We start from the raw sequence: 18,044 nt of genomic DNA on the forward strand, positions 1-18,044 counted from the left end.
TAATTAGGAATGATTGTCCTATTCAGATAGTTTTTAATTTCTCGTCAACAAAATAATGCACAACTGAAAAAGGAAAGGATTGGATTCTACAGTTTGTATAGTTAGGTTTCCAGGTAAAAGAAGAGGCTGATTGTAAAGTTGAACATGAGTTCCATATGAAAACATTTATTAATACACGAGTTTTGAATTTAACATTTTACTGTTTGTTCATGGTGGTTTCATGTTTAAGCTAGTTTCTTAAGTTTCTTTATTTTAACCTAAGGTAATGGAATTGTATTATTTCAATTGACTTTGTTCTGCTTTAAACTATTTTTATTTTTGTCTCATTAATGCTTTTGAGCTATCAAGACACATTCTATAAAGTGGTATTCAACATTATAATCACTTGGTGTAGGAAAGAATGTAAAAGACGTGGAGGGAAAAAAAGTGAATTTTGTGTATTTTGAACTCATTTTATTTTTTTTAATTTTCTTGATTTTATTTTCTTGATTTTTATTTTCTGGTCAGCTTTTAAAGTTTCATTTCTTATCAGTAAGTTTCCTATAGTCTATTTATATTTTTTAAAATGGTGAAAAAGGAGAATAAATTATAGTCAACCTTTCTTTTTAAAGAGGACCTCCCACACTCCATCACATCCCACCTTGGAAAGCATGACTCAGAGAACAATGGTTCAGAACCTAAAATTTTCAAAACATTGACACAGATTGAAGGACTTAGGGGAAAGAGAAAATTGAACCCTGAGAATCTGTCCAGCTATTGTTCAAACAATCAATGAGAAAGATACCCTATTATGTTTGCAACAGTCTCTTGAATAGAGGCTGTCAGACTTGTGATTTTTTTTTTACCTTGTTGATTTTTCCCCTCTATGAAAAATTGTATGGAAGTTACAGTATAAATAAGAGAAAATTCTCAAAGACAAGTCGGGATATTGCAGCGAATAATGCCATCAAGACACTGATACCAAGGCTCTTGATGAGTGAGTTTAGTGTCTCAGAGAAAAGGAAAAAAATGAAAGCACCGTGATTTGAACTTCCTGGATAAACACAAAACACAATTTAAAGATCTTTTGAATATATTTGGCAAAATACATTTTACGTTGATAGTCACACATTCAAAGCTTATTTTAAGTAGGAATGTCACATTTTTTTGCTGTCAATTGTTTTGCTTACAAAGCTGTATTACAGCAGTTTGTAGAATATCTATTTATAAATCGATCTCTGACATTGAGTTGTCCTTTCTTTCCTTTTCTTTTCTTTTTTTATTCAATCCCTAAACAAGGGAAAAAAAAATCAGCTTTGGTTGCTTCACTAATCTAGGATATGATGAGGTTGGTAAACTCAGTTCAAGCTAAATTTTTTACCAACAATATTGCACTTTTGAGGTCTATATTCACTCTAGTGGAAAATTGGTTGCAGTAAGCTAAATATTTATAGGCTACTGGACTTTTAAAAACTACTAATTCTTATGTTTGCCTTTCTGACTGATAGCATATTTTGTACCTATCATTTTAAAAGTACTTATTCTTTGTTTCCCCTATGAATGTAGAGAACACTGGGCTAAAAACTTGAATGGTTGTATATCCATAATATGAATAGCTTTATAGGCTTTCTGAAAGAAGCTGTTCTATTTTCTACAAAATGGGAGAGGATAACACTTCAAAGATTAAAATAACAAATGAAAAAATTTTAACATAAAACATTAAAATGCAATATTTTAAGACAGTTAAGTGGCTAAAGAAATATATATATAGATAGATATAGATATATTTGATTCAAAAGAACGATCTATTTGAATATAAAGATTTTACATATATGTGTATCTATATATATACACACAGGTATCCAGTGTTCTTGCCTGGAGAATCTCAGGGACGGGGGAGCCTGGTGGGCTGCCGTCTATGGGGTTGCACAGAGTCAGACATGACTGAAGTGATTTAGCAGCAGCAGCAGCAGCATATGCAAGCAATGTGTGTCTGCATATAATTGTAATTTATGCTTATCTGTATATCTCCATGTATATTTAAGAAAAATTGCGAGTGTTGACCTAGAGAAGGAAATGGCAACCCACTCCAGTATTCTTGCCTGGAGAATCCCATGGACAGAGGAGCCTGGTGGGCTACAGTCCATGGGGTCGCAAAGAGTCAGACATGACTGAGCAACTAAACCTTAAAGCATTAAATATGTGCATGTGATTCTAACTCAGTTTTAGCTTACATAGATAGAGGAATGTATAGTTATATATTCATTTATTCTAGGGGATGTATTTTTCTGAAATTATCAACTATTTGTCAGTACTTATAGATGTTGTGGCCTAAGCATATCAGAGATAAATTTTATCTATGATAGAAATGATACTGAATATAGAGTCAGAATAACAAGTCCTGCATTATGACTATGTCAAATACTCTGAGATCTTTAAAAACGTCAATTACTTTTCTGCAGTATGGTAAATAGATTGCTTAGTATACAGAACTGTTGGAAAGTTTACATGTGATTATACTAATGAAGCTGCTTTATAAGACCAAACAGGGCCATAGTGCTACCATATTCATATCATTATTTCTGTGTCAAATATTAGGAGTGGCAAATAAGGATGATGTGTGATGCATGTCAGTACCTAGAACAAACTAACATATTTGGAATAAAGGGTGGGGAACAAGTATTGATAGTTTTTCAGAGTAAGGATTTATGTGCTCTCTCTCCTTGAGAGTGGAGTCTCTACATACATTATTTGTAGTGTTTCTTCATGGGACACTTTTTTCTTCCTGATTTATTTATTTATTCAATAATTAATTTGTATTAGTACGGACTCAAGGATATTTATTTTATTGTGAGATAGAATGCAGTATAACGTTTCTTTTCTTGTGCCAGTTATTCCACTTTTGGCCACTGGAGGCTTTTTCAGTTTACTCTCTTATGTCCCTTTGGCAGGCATATACCCATTGTTGTGTGTTTTTATTTTGTGGTTTATTTCTTTATTTAGCATTTCCCTACTTTCTGGTACTACAACATGCTCCAGACTCATCTATTTCCTGCACACATTCCAGAATCTTCCATTTCTCCAAGAAGGCTTGTTTTTTAAATTGGAGAATGGAATTAGAAACCAAGATATGGATGCAGGTATCCTTGTTGCAACTGAGATGTGGTTGCTTTTAAGTTTTCTTGACTGACAGTGGAAAAAAAATATGTTGGTACTAATCTGTTGTTGTTGATCAGTCGCTATGTCCAGCTCTGCAAACCCATGGACTGCAGCATGCCAGGTTTCCCTGTCCTTCATCATCTGCCAGAGTGTGCACAAACTCACGTCCATGGCATCAGTGATGCCATCCAACCATCTTCTCTTCTGTCCCCCTCTTTTCCTCCTGCCTAAGTCTTTCCCAGCATCAGGGTCTTTGCCAAAGACTAGGCTCTTTGAATCAGGTAGCCAAAGTATTTGAGCTTCAGCTTCAGAATCAGTCCTTCCAATGAATATCCAGGGTTGATTTCCTTTAGGATTGACTGATTTGATCTCCTTGCTGTCCAAGGGACTCCCAAGAGTCTTTTCCAGTACCACAGTTTGTGCAACCTTCTTTATGGTCCAAGTCTCATATCCATACATGACTACTGGAAAAACCATAGCTTTGACTATATGGGCCTTTGTTGGCAAAGTGATGTCTCTGCTTTTTAATACCCTGTCTAGTTTTGTCATAGTTTTTCTTCCAAGGAGCAGGTATATTTTAATTTCATGGCTGCAGTCACCATCTGCAGTGGTTTTGGAGCCTAAGAAATCAAAATCTGCCACTATCCCCATTTCCCTCCGCAATCTGTGTATATCTAACTATTATATTCCTCTATATAATTATATATATATATATATTAAACTAAACATGCTGTCTTCAATTCTAATCCATTACCACATGGATCATTCTAGGCCCCTCCCCTTCTGTATCTGTAAACTCCAATGCCAACAATGAGAAACCTGGCTTTCATCATTCACTATTAATTTACTTAATTTTTTAATTCCTATGTGTGCATGTGTGTGTATATATATATAAATTGTTAACCCATTTTCTGTTACTTTTTTTCTGCCCTTGAATATTTGGATTTATTATTATATTTTATCTTTACACATTTATCCAGGTGGCTATTTCTTCTCTTCTCTATTTGTTCTACTACTTTCTTTGGCTTTCTCTTGAAAATCCTCAAAATACCCTTTCTCCCTACTTATATATGATTTCTTCAATCAGTAAGTTTTAATCTTAGAGGATGTGTATCAAGCTTCTTCAACTTTTTTTGAATATGTCCAGATTATAAGAAATTATCCAATTAGTATCAGTCAAGAAGAAGCCATTAAGAAAATAAAATTTCAGATTACTGACTAATTTTGAACCATTATATGCTCTTAAGATTTAAATAGTTAAGAAATATGCTGTTAATAAACATTAAGCAATATTATATTTACATGAATTTTGAAATATACTTAAATTGTTTTATTTATTTGATTACATGCACTTTGATTACAAACTGCTTTTGTTTGCCAACAATAGAAAAAATTAGGTGGTATGTTTGGCATTGAAAAGAATGTTAACCTCCATTACTGGGTCAGAAACTATATAAAGTTATGAAATATGATGTTATTTGTGTTGTCTTTTCTTTCCTATGGAAATGGGGAACATAAGATGACTTTTGGAACACCTGAAGAAATATTTCAGTATATAGCTTTAGAGAATACAGCAGCAATACAAAATATTTACTGCATAAATAATCTTTGTGAAAGATCCCATAGAATCTGTGTTCTAGGCATAGTGGAGGTGCTGTCTCATTTACAAGAAAAGCTACAACAACAGCAAGAGTATTAAAAATTTCCCTGGAAATATATCTGAGATAAGAGTATAATCATTATATATATTTATTCATTTGTTGAATCCTGCTAATGTTACATACAAAATCATTTCCATACATGTGAATTTCCATTCTTCTGTCTTTAAGGAACATACATGTAAACCACTGATTCTCTAAACATGCAGCATTTAGTAGTATGCTTATAAGGCATAGGATAGCCTACCAGAAAATTAGAATCATCTAGTTCAAAATGTCAATATGCTGAGGTTGAAAAACTCTGATATAAGTGCTTAACAATACTTTTTCATACTGTTAAGAATGGTGTATATATGCAGAAATCCATTTAATAGGTACAGTCATTTTTGTAACCAACTATGTGGAGTTAGGCCAAATTTTGAAGGTTAAGTATAGTATTCTTACTTACTTCACACATCAGCTGTGAGTTCAGGGGTATCCCAGACCACTTGTACCTCTGATCATTTGGCTATGAATTCAGGGTTCCTCTTTACTCCTTCAGGGTTTGATAATTTACTGGAACAGCTCACAGAACTCTTTAAAATATTAAACATAGGATTAAAGTTTTATTATAGCCAAAAGATACAAATCAGAACCAGCCAAAAGAAGAGACAGATAAGGTGAGATGATTCCAGACATAAAGCTTCTATGTACTCTCCCTGTGGACTCAGGACACATCTCTGTTTTGGCACATCAATTTGTGACATTATTCAGAGTATTGCCAAATAAGAAACCTCACCTGACTTTCAATGCCTAGAAGTTTTATTGGGGTATTATTACATAGGAATGATTGATCAGAACGCTGGCTATGTGGCTGACTTCAATCTCTGAGAGTCATTTCCTAGGCAGGTTGACAAGAAGTCTAGGGGACTTCTCCTTCTCCCCAAGGAGAGAGGGGTCTGGAATTCTCAAGGAGGAAGAAAGGACAAACTTTTTTTCCCTCTACATTCCTTAGGATTATATAACAATAATGTATCCTGCCTGAGCAGAGAAGGCAATGGCACCCCACTCAGTACTCTTGCCTGGAAAATCCCATGGACGGAGGAGCCTTGTAGGCTGCAGTCCATGGGGTCACTAGAGTCGGACACGACTGAGCGACTTCACTTTCACTTTTCACTTTCATACATTAGAGAAGGAAATGGAAATCCACTCCAGTGTTCTTTGCCTGGAGAGTCCCAAGGACAGGGAAGCCTGGTAGGCTGCTGTCTATGGAGTCTCACAGAGTCAGACACAACTGAAGCGACTTAGCAGCAGCAGTTAACAGCATCCTGCCTGAGGACAGTCTCTGGATTAAACCTTCTGGCTAATCATGTTATCTTAAAATGTAAATTATGGGAGTAGGTCTGGTGAGGTCTTTACAACCTCCAGACAGTCTTCTGATTCATTGGAGAGTATGTAACTCCTCTGCTAACACTAGCAAGGGGGTACTCTTTCTGTTCCCTTCTGATACCTGTGTCAGAAGCTTTCTCTGTCTCCTTTATAGTTTAATAAAACTTTATTACACAAAAGCTCTGAGCAATCAAGCCTCATCTTTGGTCCCGGATTGAATTCTTCTCCTCCAGAGGCCAAGAATCCCGGCATCTTTTCATGGTTCAGCAACAACCTTTCACCTCAAGAACCGTCTACTTCCTAGAGGTCAGGTTCATATTACATGGGTTGAAGCCCCAACATAGTTTGGTCTTTCTGGAATGGCCAGTACCAACACTGAATCATCTCGTTAGTATAAACAATCTCAGTTCAGTTCAGTCGCTCAGTCGTGTCCGACTCTTTGCGACCCCATGAATTGCAACATGCCAGGCCTCCCTGTCCATCACAAACTCCCAGAGTTCACCCAGACTCACGTCCATCGAGTCAGTGATGCCATCCAGCCATCTCATCTTCTGTCATCCCCTTCTCCACCTGCTCCCAATTCCTCCCAGCATGAGGGTCTTTTCCAATGAGTCAACTCTTTGCATGAGGTGGGCAAAGTATTGGAGTTCCAGCTTTAGCATCAGTCCTTCCAAAGAACACCCAGGATTGATCTCCTTTAGGATGGACTGATTGAATCTCCTTGCAGTCCAAGGGACTCTCAAGAGTCCTCTCCAGCACAAAAGTTCAAAAGCATCAATTCTTCGGCACTCAGCTTTCTTCACAGTCCAACTCTCACATCCATACATGACCCCAGGAAAAACCATAGCCTTGACTAGATGGACCTTTGTTGGCAAAGTAGTGTCTCTGCTTTTGAGTATGCTATCTAGGTTGGTCATAACTTTCCTTCCAAGGAGTAAGCGTCTTTTAATTGCATGGCTGCAATCTCCATCTGCAGTGATTTTGGAGCCCCAAAACGTAAAGTCTGACACTGTTTCCACTGCTTCCCCATCTATTTGCCATGAAGTGATGGGGCCAGATGCCATGATCTTAGTTTTCTGAATGTTGAGCTTTAAGCCAACTTTCGCTCTCCTCTTTTACTTCCATCAAGAGGCTTTTGAGTTCCTCTTCACTTTTTGCCATAAGGGTGGTGTCATCTGAATATCTGAAGTTATTGATATTTCTCCCAGCAGTCTTGATTCCAGCTTGTGCTTCTTCCAGCCCAGCGTTTCTCATGATGTACTCTGCATATGTTAATAAGTAGGGTGACAATATACAGCCTTGACGTACTTCTTTTCCTATTTGGAACCAGTCTGTTGTTCCATGTCCAGTTCTAACTGTTGCTTCCTGACCTGCATATAGGTTTCTCAAGAGGCAGGTCAGGTGGTCTGGTATTCCCATCTCTTTCAGAATTTTCCGCAGTTTATTGTGATTCACACAGTCAAGGACTTTGGCATAGTCAATAAAGCAGAAATAGATGTTTTTCTGGAACTCTCTTGCTTTTTCCATGATCCAGCGGATGTTGGCAATTTGGTCCTCTGCCTTTTCTAAAAGCAGCTTGAACATGTGGATGTTCATGGTTCACGTATTGCTGAAGCCTGGCTTGGAGAATTTTGAGCATTACTTTACTAGCATGTGAGATGAGTGCAATTGTGTGGTAGTTTGAGCATTCTTTGGCATTGCCTTTCTTTGGGATTGGGATGAAAACTGACCTTTTCCAGTCCTGTGGCCACTGCTGAGTTTTCCAAATTTGCTGGCGTATTGAGTGCAGCACTTTCACAGTATCATCTTTCAGGATTTGAAATAGCTCAACTGGAATTCCATCACCTCCACTAGCTTTGTTTGTAGTGATGCTTTCTAAGGCCCACTTGACTTCACATTCCAGGATGTCTGGCTCTAGTGATCACACCATCATGATTATCTTGGTCGTGAAGATCTTTTTTGTACAGTTCTGTGTATTCTTGCCACCTCTTCTTAATATCTTCTGCTTCTGTTAGGTCCATACCATTTCTGTCCTTTATCGAGCCGATCTTTGCATGAAATGTTCCCCGGTATCTCTAATTTTCTTGAAGAGATCCCTAGTCTTTCCCATTCTGTTGTTTTCCTCTATTTCTTTGCACTGATCCCTGAGGAAGGCTTTCTTATCTCTCCTTGCTATTCTTTGGAACTCTGCATTCAGATGCTTATATCTTTCCTTTTCTCCTTTGCTTTTCGCGTCTCTTCTTTTCACAGCTATTTGTAAACCCTCACCAAACAGCCATTTTGCTTTTTTGCATTTCTTTTCCATGGGGATGGTCTTGATCCCTGTCTCCTGTACAATGTCACAAGCCTCTGTTCATAGTTCATCAGGCACTCTATCTATCAGATCTAGTCCCTTAAATCTATTTCTTACTTCCACTCTATAATCATAAGGAATTTTATATAGGTCATACCTGAATGGTCTAGTGGTTTTCCCTACTTTCTTCAATTTAAGTCTGAATTTGGCAATAAGGAGTTCATTTTAATGAGTCATCTCATTAGCATAAGCCAGCAGGTTCTACCATGATAACAAAGATATTTCTATCACTTGGAAAATACCAAAGATTTTATAGACTGTCTTCAGTGAAAAAGACAAACCAATGTCCCTATTTTTGCAGAATTGATTTTCTAGCTAGATGAATGTATAACAATGAAATAATACCATTTTAATCTGAATATTTATCAAATATTTTTACCAATATTAAATTTTACAAATGTAAACAGGAAGCAGTCAATTGAATCAATTTCAGTCAGAGAAGATAAGAAAACAAAAAATATATATATTAATTTAGAAACTAATTTTCAACTTTACATCTCTAAGACAAAATAAAATATAAGTCAGAGAATTTTGACATAATCAATTTGGCAGCTTCCAGTGGATAATCAAAAAACCAAGAGAGTTCCATAAAAACATCTATTTTTACTTTATTGACAATGTAAAGCCTTTGATTGTGTGGATCACAACAAACTGGAAAGTTGTGAAAGATATGGGAATACCAGGCCACCTGACCTGCCTCCTGAGAAATCTGTATGCAGGTCAAGAAGCAACAGTAAGAACTAGACGTGGAACAATAGACTTGTTCCAAATCAGGAAAGGAGTACGTCAAGATCGTATTCTGTCACCCTGCTTCTTTAACTTATATTCAGAGTACATCATGAGAAATGCCAGGCTGGATGAAGCACAAGCTGGAATCAAGATTGCCGGGAGAAATATCAATAACTTCAGATACGCAGATGATACCACCCTTATGGCAGAAGGCAAAGAAGAACTAAAGAGCCTCTTGATGAAAGTGAAAGTGGAGAGGTAAAAAGTTGGCTTAAAGCTCAACATTCAGAAAACTAATATCATGGCGTCTGGTCCTGTCACTTCATGGCAAATAGATGGGGAAACAGTGGAAACAGTGTCAGTCTTTATGTTTTGGGGCTCCAAAATCACTGCAGATGGTGATTGCAGCCATGAAATTAAAAGACACTTACTCCTTGGAAGGAAAGTTATGACCAACCTAGACAACATATTCAAAAGCAGAGACACTACTTTGCCAACAAAGGTCCGTCTAGTCAAGCCTATGGTTTTTCCAGTGGTCATGTGTAGATGTGAAAGTTGGACTGTGAAGAAAACTGAGCACCAGAAAATTGATGCTTTTGAACTGTGGTGTTGGAGAAGACTCTTGAGAGTCCCTTGGACTGCAAGGAGATCCAATCAGTCCATCCTAAGGGAGACCAGTCCTGGGTGTTCATTGGAAGGACTAATGCTGAGGCTGAAACTCCAATACTTTGGCTACCTCATGCAAAGAGTTGACTCATTTGAAAAGACTCTGATCCTGGGAGGGATTGGGAGCAGGAGGAAAAGGGGACGACAGAGGATGAGATGGCTGGATGGCATCACCGACTCGATCGACGTGACTTTGGGTGAACTCCGGGAGTTGGTGATGGACAGGGATTCCTAGCGTGCTGTGGTTTTATGGAGTCGCAAAGAGTCAGACACAACTGAGTGACTGAACTGAACTGAACTGAGAACAAGTGAGGTATTTATAAAAATAATTTCAAGAAGATAGAAGTGATGTATAGTGTTACTCTGAAAGTGAAAGTGTTAACTGCTGTGTTGTCCAACTCTTCCTGAATCCCATGCCCTGTAGCCTGCCAGGGTCTTCTGTCTGTAGAATTCTCCAGGTGAGAAAACTGGTGTGGATACCCATTTCGTTCTCTGGTATCCCCAACCCAGAGCTCGAACCTGGGTGTCCTGCATTGCAGGTAGATTCTTTACAGTCTTAGCCACCAGGTATGTATGCATGCAAAAAATGTGTGAAATGAGGTGAAGAATAAATTGTAAACAAAAAAACCCTGCATTACATACTTCTGAGGAAGGCTATTTGAAAACTGTCAGGGTAAACAGTATATCACTCTTTTGAGAAAAGGCCATTAAGGCAAGAAGAAGCACTACAACTCCTGGAAAGTGTCTAGTTAACCAAGATTTCAGGAGGAAACAATAGCTTTCTTTTGTCCTGAAGGTTATAAAATTGGGGATGTAGGGTGGAATATTGTAGTTGAATGAGGGAGACAAAGAAGTATATTCTAGAGCATAGTACAGATGAATATGGATGGAAAAATGTATCTAACTTTTAAAGGAAGAAGAAAAGGAGTACAAATTTTATGAAAATATAATTAAAAATGAATTTATTGTTTTCAGTTAAAAATTCTGGTTTGTTTCACAGAGAAAATACTAAGTAATGTATGTCTAAATATTCTTTATAAATACCATTCCTTTAAAAGTTCATTAAATGATGCTTCCAGTATTACCCTGCTTGATTGTTTCAAAAGTAAATGTCCTCTCAAAGATCTTTCTGCCTTCTGATCCTAGGACTCTAACCATCATAGACATACAATATTTTATGGACTCCAAACAGAGAAGGGTGAGAGTTCTTTGGGAAAATATATTAATCTCTACAATAGAAGTGCTTAGATGACTTGATTTATGACATTTCTTTGACATTTTGCACACCATTTTGGGTTTTTGATTTGATTCATTTGTGTGATGTGAAAGAAAAACAATATCATAATTTGTGGATTTATGGTTTGTATAGTAATTACAATTGAATTCACTTTTATGCTGAATTTCCTTAAGTGTTACTAGAATATAATAGTAGATTAAAAAGTATCAAGCAGTTAGCCCTTAAGGTCTTAATATGTATTTGTTAATTTATTAACATTCTTTTAATATAATTGTCCTTGCATTGGTTCCTATAAGCCAAACAGCCTATAATCAACTGGGCCCACTCTGAGCTCTGCACAGCCATTACTCATATGTCTCCTACCCATATCCTGAGACTAAGAACATACTTCGCTCTATTTGAAAAATATAATCATCATTAAGGTTTTACAAAATTCCTGTCTGCTATCTTTTTTAAAAAATAAGACATACTCTATGAATTTTAATCAGTTGGCTTACTATAAGAATATATCAAGCAATTTGTACATTAGATAAAGAGCAAAAAAATATTGTAGAGGGATAGAGTGGCAACCTATTAATAAAATTAGAAAGGTTTCAGAGATGGCCTTTTGATAAGCAAGTGAATTTTATTAGGAATGTGGATAGAGTAACCACTATAATGAATGACTCAGGGATTCCTATAAGTAGTAGTAATAAGGAACTGGAGAGTTAGGGAAATGAAATGTGAAACTCTAATATTACAATGCTTACTATTTCCTAATTTGAGGTTGACTAGTATATGTATGTTATATATGTGAATACATCTAAATATATTATATGTATGTATGTATTTATGGGCTTCCCCAGTGGTTCAGTGGTAAAAAACCCATCTGTAATGCAGGAGACACAGGAGACTCAGGTTCAATTCCTGAGTCAGATCCTCTGGAGGAGGGCATGTCAACCCACTCCAGTACCCTTGCCTGGAGAATTCCATGGATAGAGGACTCTGGCGGGCTACAGTCCATGGGGTCACAAAGAGTTGGACATGACTGAGCAACTAACACTGATGGTTTCTCAAGTCTTTGGCACACATCTTCATATCTAAGTAAGAGACCAGTAAAATAACATTTTTGTTTTCTCATAGAAGTTTTAAATTATAGGCTTAGTGGTAATAGCAATATTAAATCACAAAAGGCTTACTATTGTCCTGGTGTTATTGCTAGTAAAAATTCTGCAACCTATAATATAGTATTAGTCAATTTGCCTTTGTATTAGCATATTTCTATATATGTAGTTTAGTCCTTAATGAATTTATTTATATTTCACTCAATATTTAAGCATAAGTTTTCTTCATTTTATTTATCTGAATACATTATTTTACCTAGGATCCAAGCATTGTTAAAAATACATCATATTTATTACATTATTGTTTGCACAAAAGGCAACATTTCCTCCTTATTTTTTAGAATTATAATTTTGTTTCCCAAAATGAGTTGTTGAAGCCTTCTAGTAAATTAAGGCATATTGTAACTAAAGCAAAACAAGATACCTGAACTTTTCAAACTTAAAAGTGGTAACCAACTACTAGTAAATTTTCAGGTACAATATTCTTCTATTCTAGTGGTATTGTTAAGCTTATTGAGCATCTAGTTTAGCATTTAAACCTTCTCGTCGTAACTGCACCTCTTTCAATGACTCCATATTCTTCCAGACTATTGTTTCTTCTGACTCCACACACCGAAATGGAAACATCTAAATCTGGTCATTGACATTTAGAACCAGGGATGGTGCCCACCATGTGAGCATTTGGTGTTTAATTGCTGGCACTCCCTATTCTGTTTGTGCTCAATAAAGAGGTCTTCTTTCAAGCCTTACTTTGCACCACATATAACATAAAACAAGCACATCATTTATGAATTAATATAAACTGCATAGTTAATTAAAAAATAACTCAGTTGAGAAGGGAGATTTGTTTTGATCTACTTCTGAAGCAGTTCATAAATGGTAATGCCAGTAAACGTACATTTAAAAATTCTGGTTTTGTTTGTTTTTTTCTGAGAGAAATAATCACACTAATTCACCCTACTAACTTTGAAGGTAAATTAAACCATTTCCACAATGGAAGAAATAAGAACAATCACTTCAGAAGTTTCCTCTCAGCAGTTCTTTTCTATAAGGATTAATTCTTATAGAAACCTTTATAATTATCACTGAGTCTCCAATCTGGTTTCAAACATTCCTAATTTTATTTTCTTTTAAATGTAACTCTGTGATTGATTTAAGATATTACATGCTGCTAAGTCGCTTCAGTCGTGTCTGACTCTGTGCGACCCCAGAGACGGCAGCCCACCAGGATCCCCCATCCCTGAGATTCTCCAGGCAAGAACACTAGGGTGGGTTGCATTTCCTTTCCAATACATGAAAGTGAAAAGTGGAAATGAAGTCATTCAGTCGTGTCCGACTCTTAGCGACCCCATGGACTGCAGCCTACCAGGCTCCTCCATCCATGGCATTTTCCGGGCAACAGTACTGGAGTAGGGTGCCATTGCTTTCTCCATGGTAAGATTGCTAATCTTTCCCATTATATTGTTTTCCCCTATTTCTTTGCACTGATCACTGAGAAAGGCTTTCTTAGAATTAACAGTAGAAAGGTCTTAGCAGACCCACTCCCACAGTATACAAGTTTTAAGATAAGATTAGTCAGATGGTTCTTGTTAAGGAGAAACATAGGGCAAGGGTGCCATTGCCTTCTCCAGATATTACATAGTCCTAGGTTATTAATATTTGTGGATTTTTGCTCACAAAGAGAATTTCACTAAACAGCAAATGCAAGGTTGTTTGTATCTAGATTCACTGTCTCTAGGAAAGAAAGAAGATCCTTAAGATGGAGTCAATTTAGCAGGCACTGATTCAAAAGCAAAATGACCCAAAGCAAAACAATCAAAACAGAACAAAGCACTAGTGTTTCATATAGTTGATGCATTGTCATTCAAAATTTGGTAATGACTAGATTTATAAGCACTGCAATTTTTTTGACAGATAGTTTTTGAAACTAGAATGCATGTACAAAATTTTGATTGCTATTCTTCTTTGGCAGAAATAATTTTGCTACTACTTTTAACTGAATTTCATTACTCAATGCCTTTAGGGAAGAAGTGGAGCAGATATGAATAAAATGAAGAAAACAGGAATACTTTCTTAAAGTAATATGAGGAATGGATCTTAAAAGTATATTATTTTTATATTTTATATTATTCTATTGCAATGCTTGTTTGGGATATCAAAAACATTTACAATATGCACATTATACATTCCTTTTAGATAAAATGTTGATTGGTTTTATTAAAGTGACTAAATTACATACATCAAATCATCATTCTATTTTTAGAGAAATAAAGGAGAGAAAGAGACTTAAAAAACTTATAATACTAAGATTATAAGTATTGATTTTTTAAAAAAAAAACATCAATCAGTCATCTCAAAGGAAAAGGACTGTGTTAATGAATAGTCCACAACACTTCATTGCATTTTTAAAAGTTAAATTTATATGGTGGGTACTATATTATACAATATAAAATAATTTAATAAAATAATATGAAATTAACCTTAAGAACCTAGTAGTGATGTTTATTTATAATATATTATACTATGTAATTACAAAGTTGTCTGTAGTTACCAGCTTGCACATTATTAATTAAATTTTTTTCACAGAGTAGATGACCAATTTTAAAATGGCTGGAGAGGGCAATAATAGTAAACATAGAACAACCTAATCTCTACAAATCAACAGAAAATTTTATTCAACTTTCTGAAGGCCTAATACAGTGCTGTTGTATTTAGACAAAGATATGATACAGATTCAGAGAAGGCAATGGCACCCCACTCCAGTACTCTTGCCTGGAAAATCCCATGGACGGAGGAGCCTGGTAGGCTTCAGTCCATGGGGTCTCAAAGAGTTGGACATGACTGAGCGACTTCACTTTCACTTTTCACTTTCATGCATTGGAGAAGGAAATGGCAACCCACTCCAGTGTTCTTGCTTGGAGAATCCCAGGGACAGGGGAGCCCAGTGGGCTGCTGTCTATGGGGTTGCACAGAGTCGGACACTACTGAAGCGACTTAGCAGCAGTAGCAGCAGCATGATACAGATTATTAACATTTCTAAATTGTGCATCACAAAGAGTGAATATTTATGTTTAGGAAGGGGAGAACCGTTGTGTGAAAACATTCTTTGGAAGAGGTGAAAAATCCATTTTAAAATGTTTCCTTGGTAGACAGTGTACAAAGCATGAATTTAGAAATATGAGGTTGTTCTTCCAGTTTATTTTGTAAAATATCTTGAACACATCAAATGTAGGACATATGCACAAGCAAATAGGAATAATAAAATATTATGTTACCCATTAAGTAAAATATATCAAGAGAAGCATATTTGACACATGTCCTATAAATCATATAAAAATAGATTGCTGAATTGAAATTTAAATACCAGCTATTAAATGAAAAATTACTGTGCTATAATTTTGCAACTATATGGAGTAAACTCTAATCACCAGCGAGTAATTGGTAGTCTCCTTTTTATGAGTACCCTTCTCTAGTAAGAATAGTATTGGCAAAGAAAACACTAGCTGCAGTAATAAATCCCAGCATATCAGCGACTTACCACAATAGTGATGCATTTCTCACACATGTAACAACAATTGAGGCTACTCCTGATCGGCATTAATTTCCATCTTATGGTTTGACCATCCCTAGGTTCTCAGGCCATCTGAACCAAGAAAGTACATGAGGAAAAATAGTGGGGGAAGCCATGCCTACTTCTTAATTGCCACAGCCAAGAAACAGCACAAATGTCTTTCATACTCCTTTGGTGAGTGTTTGGACATGTTGCCATAGGTTGGGCAGCACTTCCCAGCAAGTACTCTGTGCTGCAGAAGAAGAGACGCCAATATTGGTGAGTAGTTAGTCACCTCTGTTACCAGAATAAAATATAGCCAAGTTTATTTTCTATGTAGAAACAATTAGGATAAAAATTTCAAATCTTAAGAAAAAGCTGGAAATAAAGGCTTACTAATTCATTCAACACACACATATACACACACTTTCTACTATGTGCCTCTGCTTGTAGGGTTAATTCCAATAGAGCTGGAATTAGTTGGGGCTGTTCCACTGAAATAAGAAATGTCCCTGTATGACACTAATCCCTAGGAATGACGTGAAATGTACTGATAATAGTGTTGACTTGAAACTATGGGTTCTAGGAGTTTTGAGGCAGTTTGTACCAGCTTATCAGCATTGTATTTCGTAGCAGGAAATTCATAATTTGCCCAGGGTCTCTGTGAGACACCTCAAGAAATCCCAGAAGGGTCTCCATTTTACGTGTCCTGGTTCTGAGGTGTTCTCTGCACACATCTGTGGTTCCTGATCTGAGCATAAGAAGTGTGTGCATATCAGCCTTTCAGAGAGAGAGGGCACTCACCTGGCCTTTGCAGCCTTCTCCTGAGACAACCTTTGCTGTGATGCATATCCTGACTTGACATTGTTGCTATGTTCCTCCCTTTTTAGATAAATAACTTCAGGTATGTAAGCACTGCCATTTTGATTCTTGTGTATCTTCCTCAGCCATCCAAGCCTGTTTAACTGTTAAGTTCAGTCACTCAGTTATGTCCGACTCTTTGCGACCCCATGGACTGTAGCCCACCAAGGCTCCTCTGTTCATGGGATTCTCCAGGCAAGAATGCTGAAAGTCCCACCCATAAGTGAAATGACACACAATTTTAGTTATTGTGGAAATAATAGTGCACAATAAAGGAAAAAAAAATTTTTTTAAAACCTACTGTTTTATTAGGAATCGTATGATTTCAGATAGTGATAAAACTACCTGAAGGGAGTAAAATATGGCAGTAGAATTGGGAGTTACTCGACATGGGGAGAAGCTAACTATGGTGTTTAGTGAAAGCTTCCAAGAGAATGAGTCATTGTAGTAAATCATTAGATAGAAAAAAAAAAAAAAAAGATAAAACAGTAATGTCAAGATCTGGGATAAAACTGACCCCTGTGTAGAAAATTGTAAGAATGAAGACTAATTGATTGCACTTATATTTAGCATTCTGAAAATTGAAACTTCTGCCCATGTTGATCAATGAACTTGATTAAGTTTCAATGAGGGTCACTCTGGCTGAGGAAGAGAGAGCAGGAGGAAGAGAAAAGCACCCAGTCAGAGAGCACTGCAGGGACCAGAGCATGTAGGGCCTTGTGATCCATGGTAAGGATTTTGCTTCTCATTTTAGTTGCTATGGGGCTTCCCTGGTGGGTTAGATGGTAGAGAATCTGCCTGCAATGCAGGAGACTAAGTTCGATCCCTGAGTTGAGAAGATCCCCTGGAGAAGGGAATGGCTACCCACTCCAGTATTCTTGCCTGGAGAATTCCATGGACAGAGGAGCCTGGCAGGCTACAGTCCATGGGGTCGCAAAGAGTCAGACACAACTGAGTGACTAACAGTTTCACTTTCATTTAGTTGCTATGGAAAAGTTTGGATGGTTTTAATCCTTGGATAATGTTATAATTTAAATTTAGTAAAGAGATCAGACTAAAAACCTTTACTTGCTGCCATTCCATCAGATCAGATCAGATCAGTCACTCAGTCGTGTCTGACTCTTTGCTACCCTACGAATTGCAGCACTCCAGGCCTCCCTGTCCATCACCAACTCCCAGAGTTCACTCAGACTCACATCCATCAAGTCAGTGATGCCATCCAGCCATCTCATCCTCTGTCGTCCCCTTCTCCTCCTGCCCCCAATCCCTCCCAGCATCAGGGTCTTTTCCAATGAGTCAACTCTTCGCTTGAGGTGGCCAAAGTACTGGAGTTTCAGCTTTAGCATCATTCCTTCCAAAGAAATCCCAGGGCTGATCTCCT

The 18,044-nt window shown here is 36.9% G+C and overlaps 1 long non-coding RNA gene across 1 annotated transcript in view; it reads left to right on the plus strand.

The window, feature by feature from the left end:
• LOC147378106 (uncharacterized) overlaps nucleotides 1–18,044 on the plus strand; it is a 305,127-nt gene that overhangs the window by 255,384 nt on the left and 31,699 nt on the right. Inside the window, exon 2 of the long non-coding RNA XR_015151337.1 lies at nucleotides 15,883–16,081. This is a non-coding gene — a long non-coding RNA (uncharacterized LOC147378106). The remainder of the gene's footprint in view (nucleotides 1–15,882; nucleotides 16,082–18,044) is intronic.

Source organism: Bos grunniens, chromosome 2 (assembly GCF_055505025.1).
Source record: "Bos grunniens cultivar Pamir isolate PY7600 chromosome 2, Bosgru_T2T1.0, whole genome shotgun sequence".
In the NCBI taxonomy this organism is placed as follows: Eukaryota; Metazoa; Chordata; class Mammalia; order Artiodactyla; family Bovidae; genus Bos; species Bos grunniens.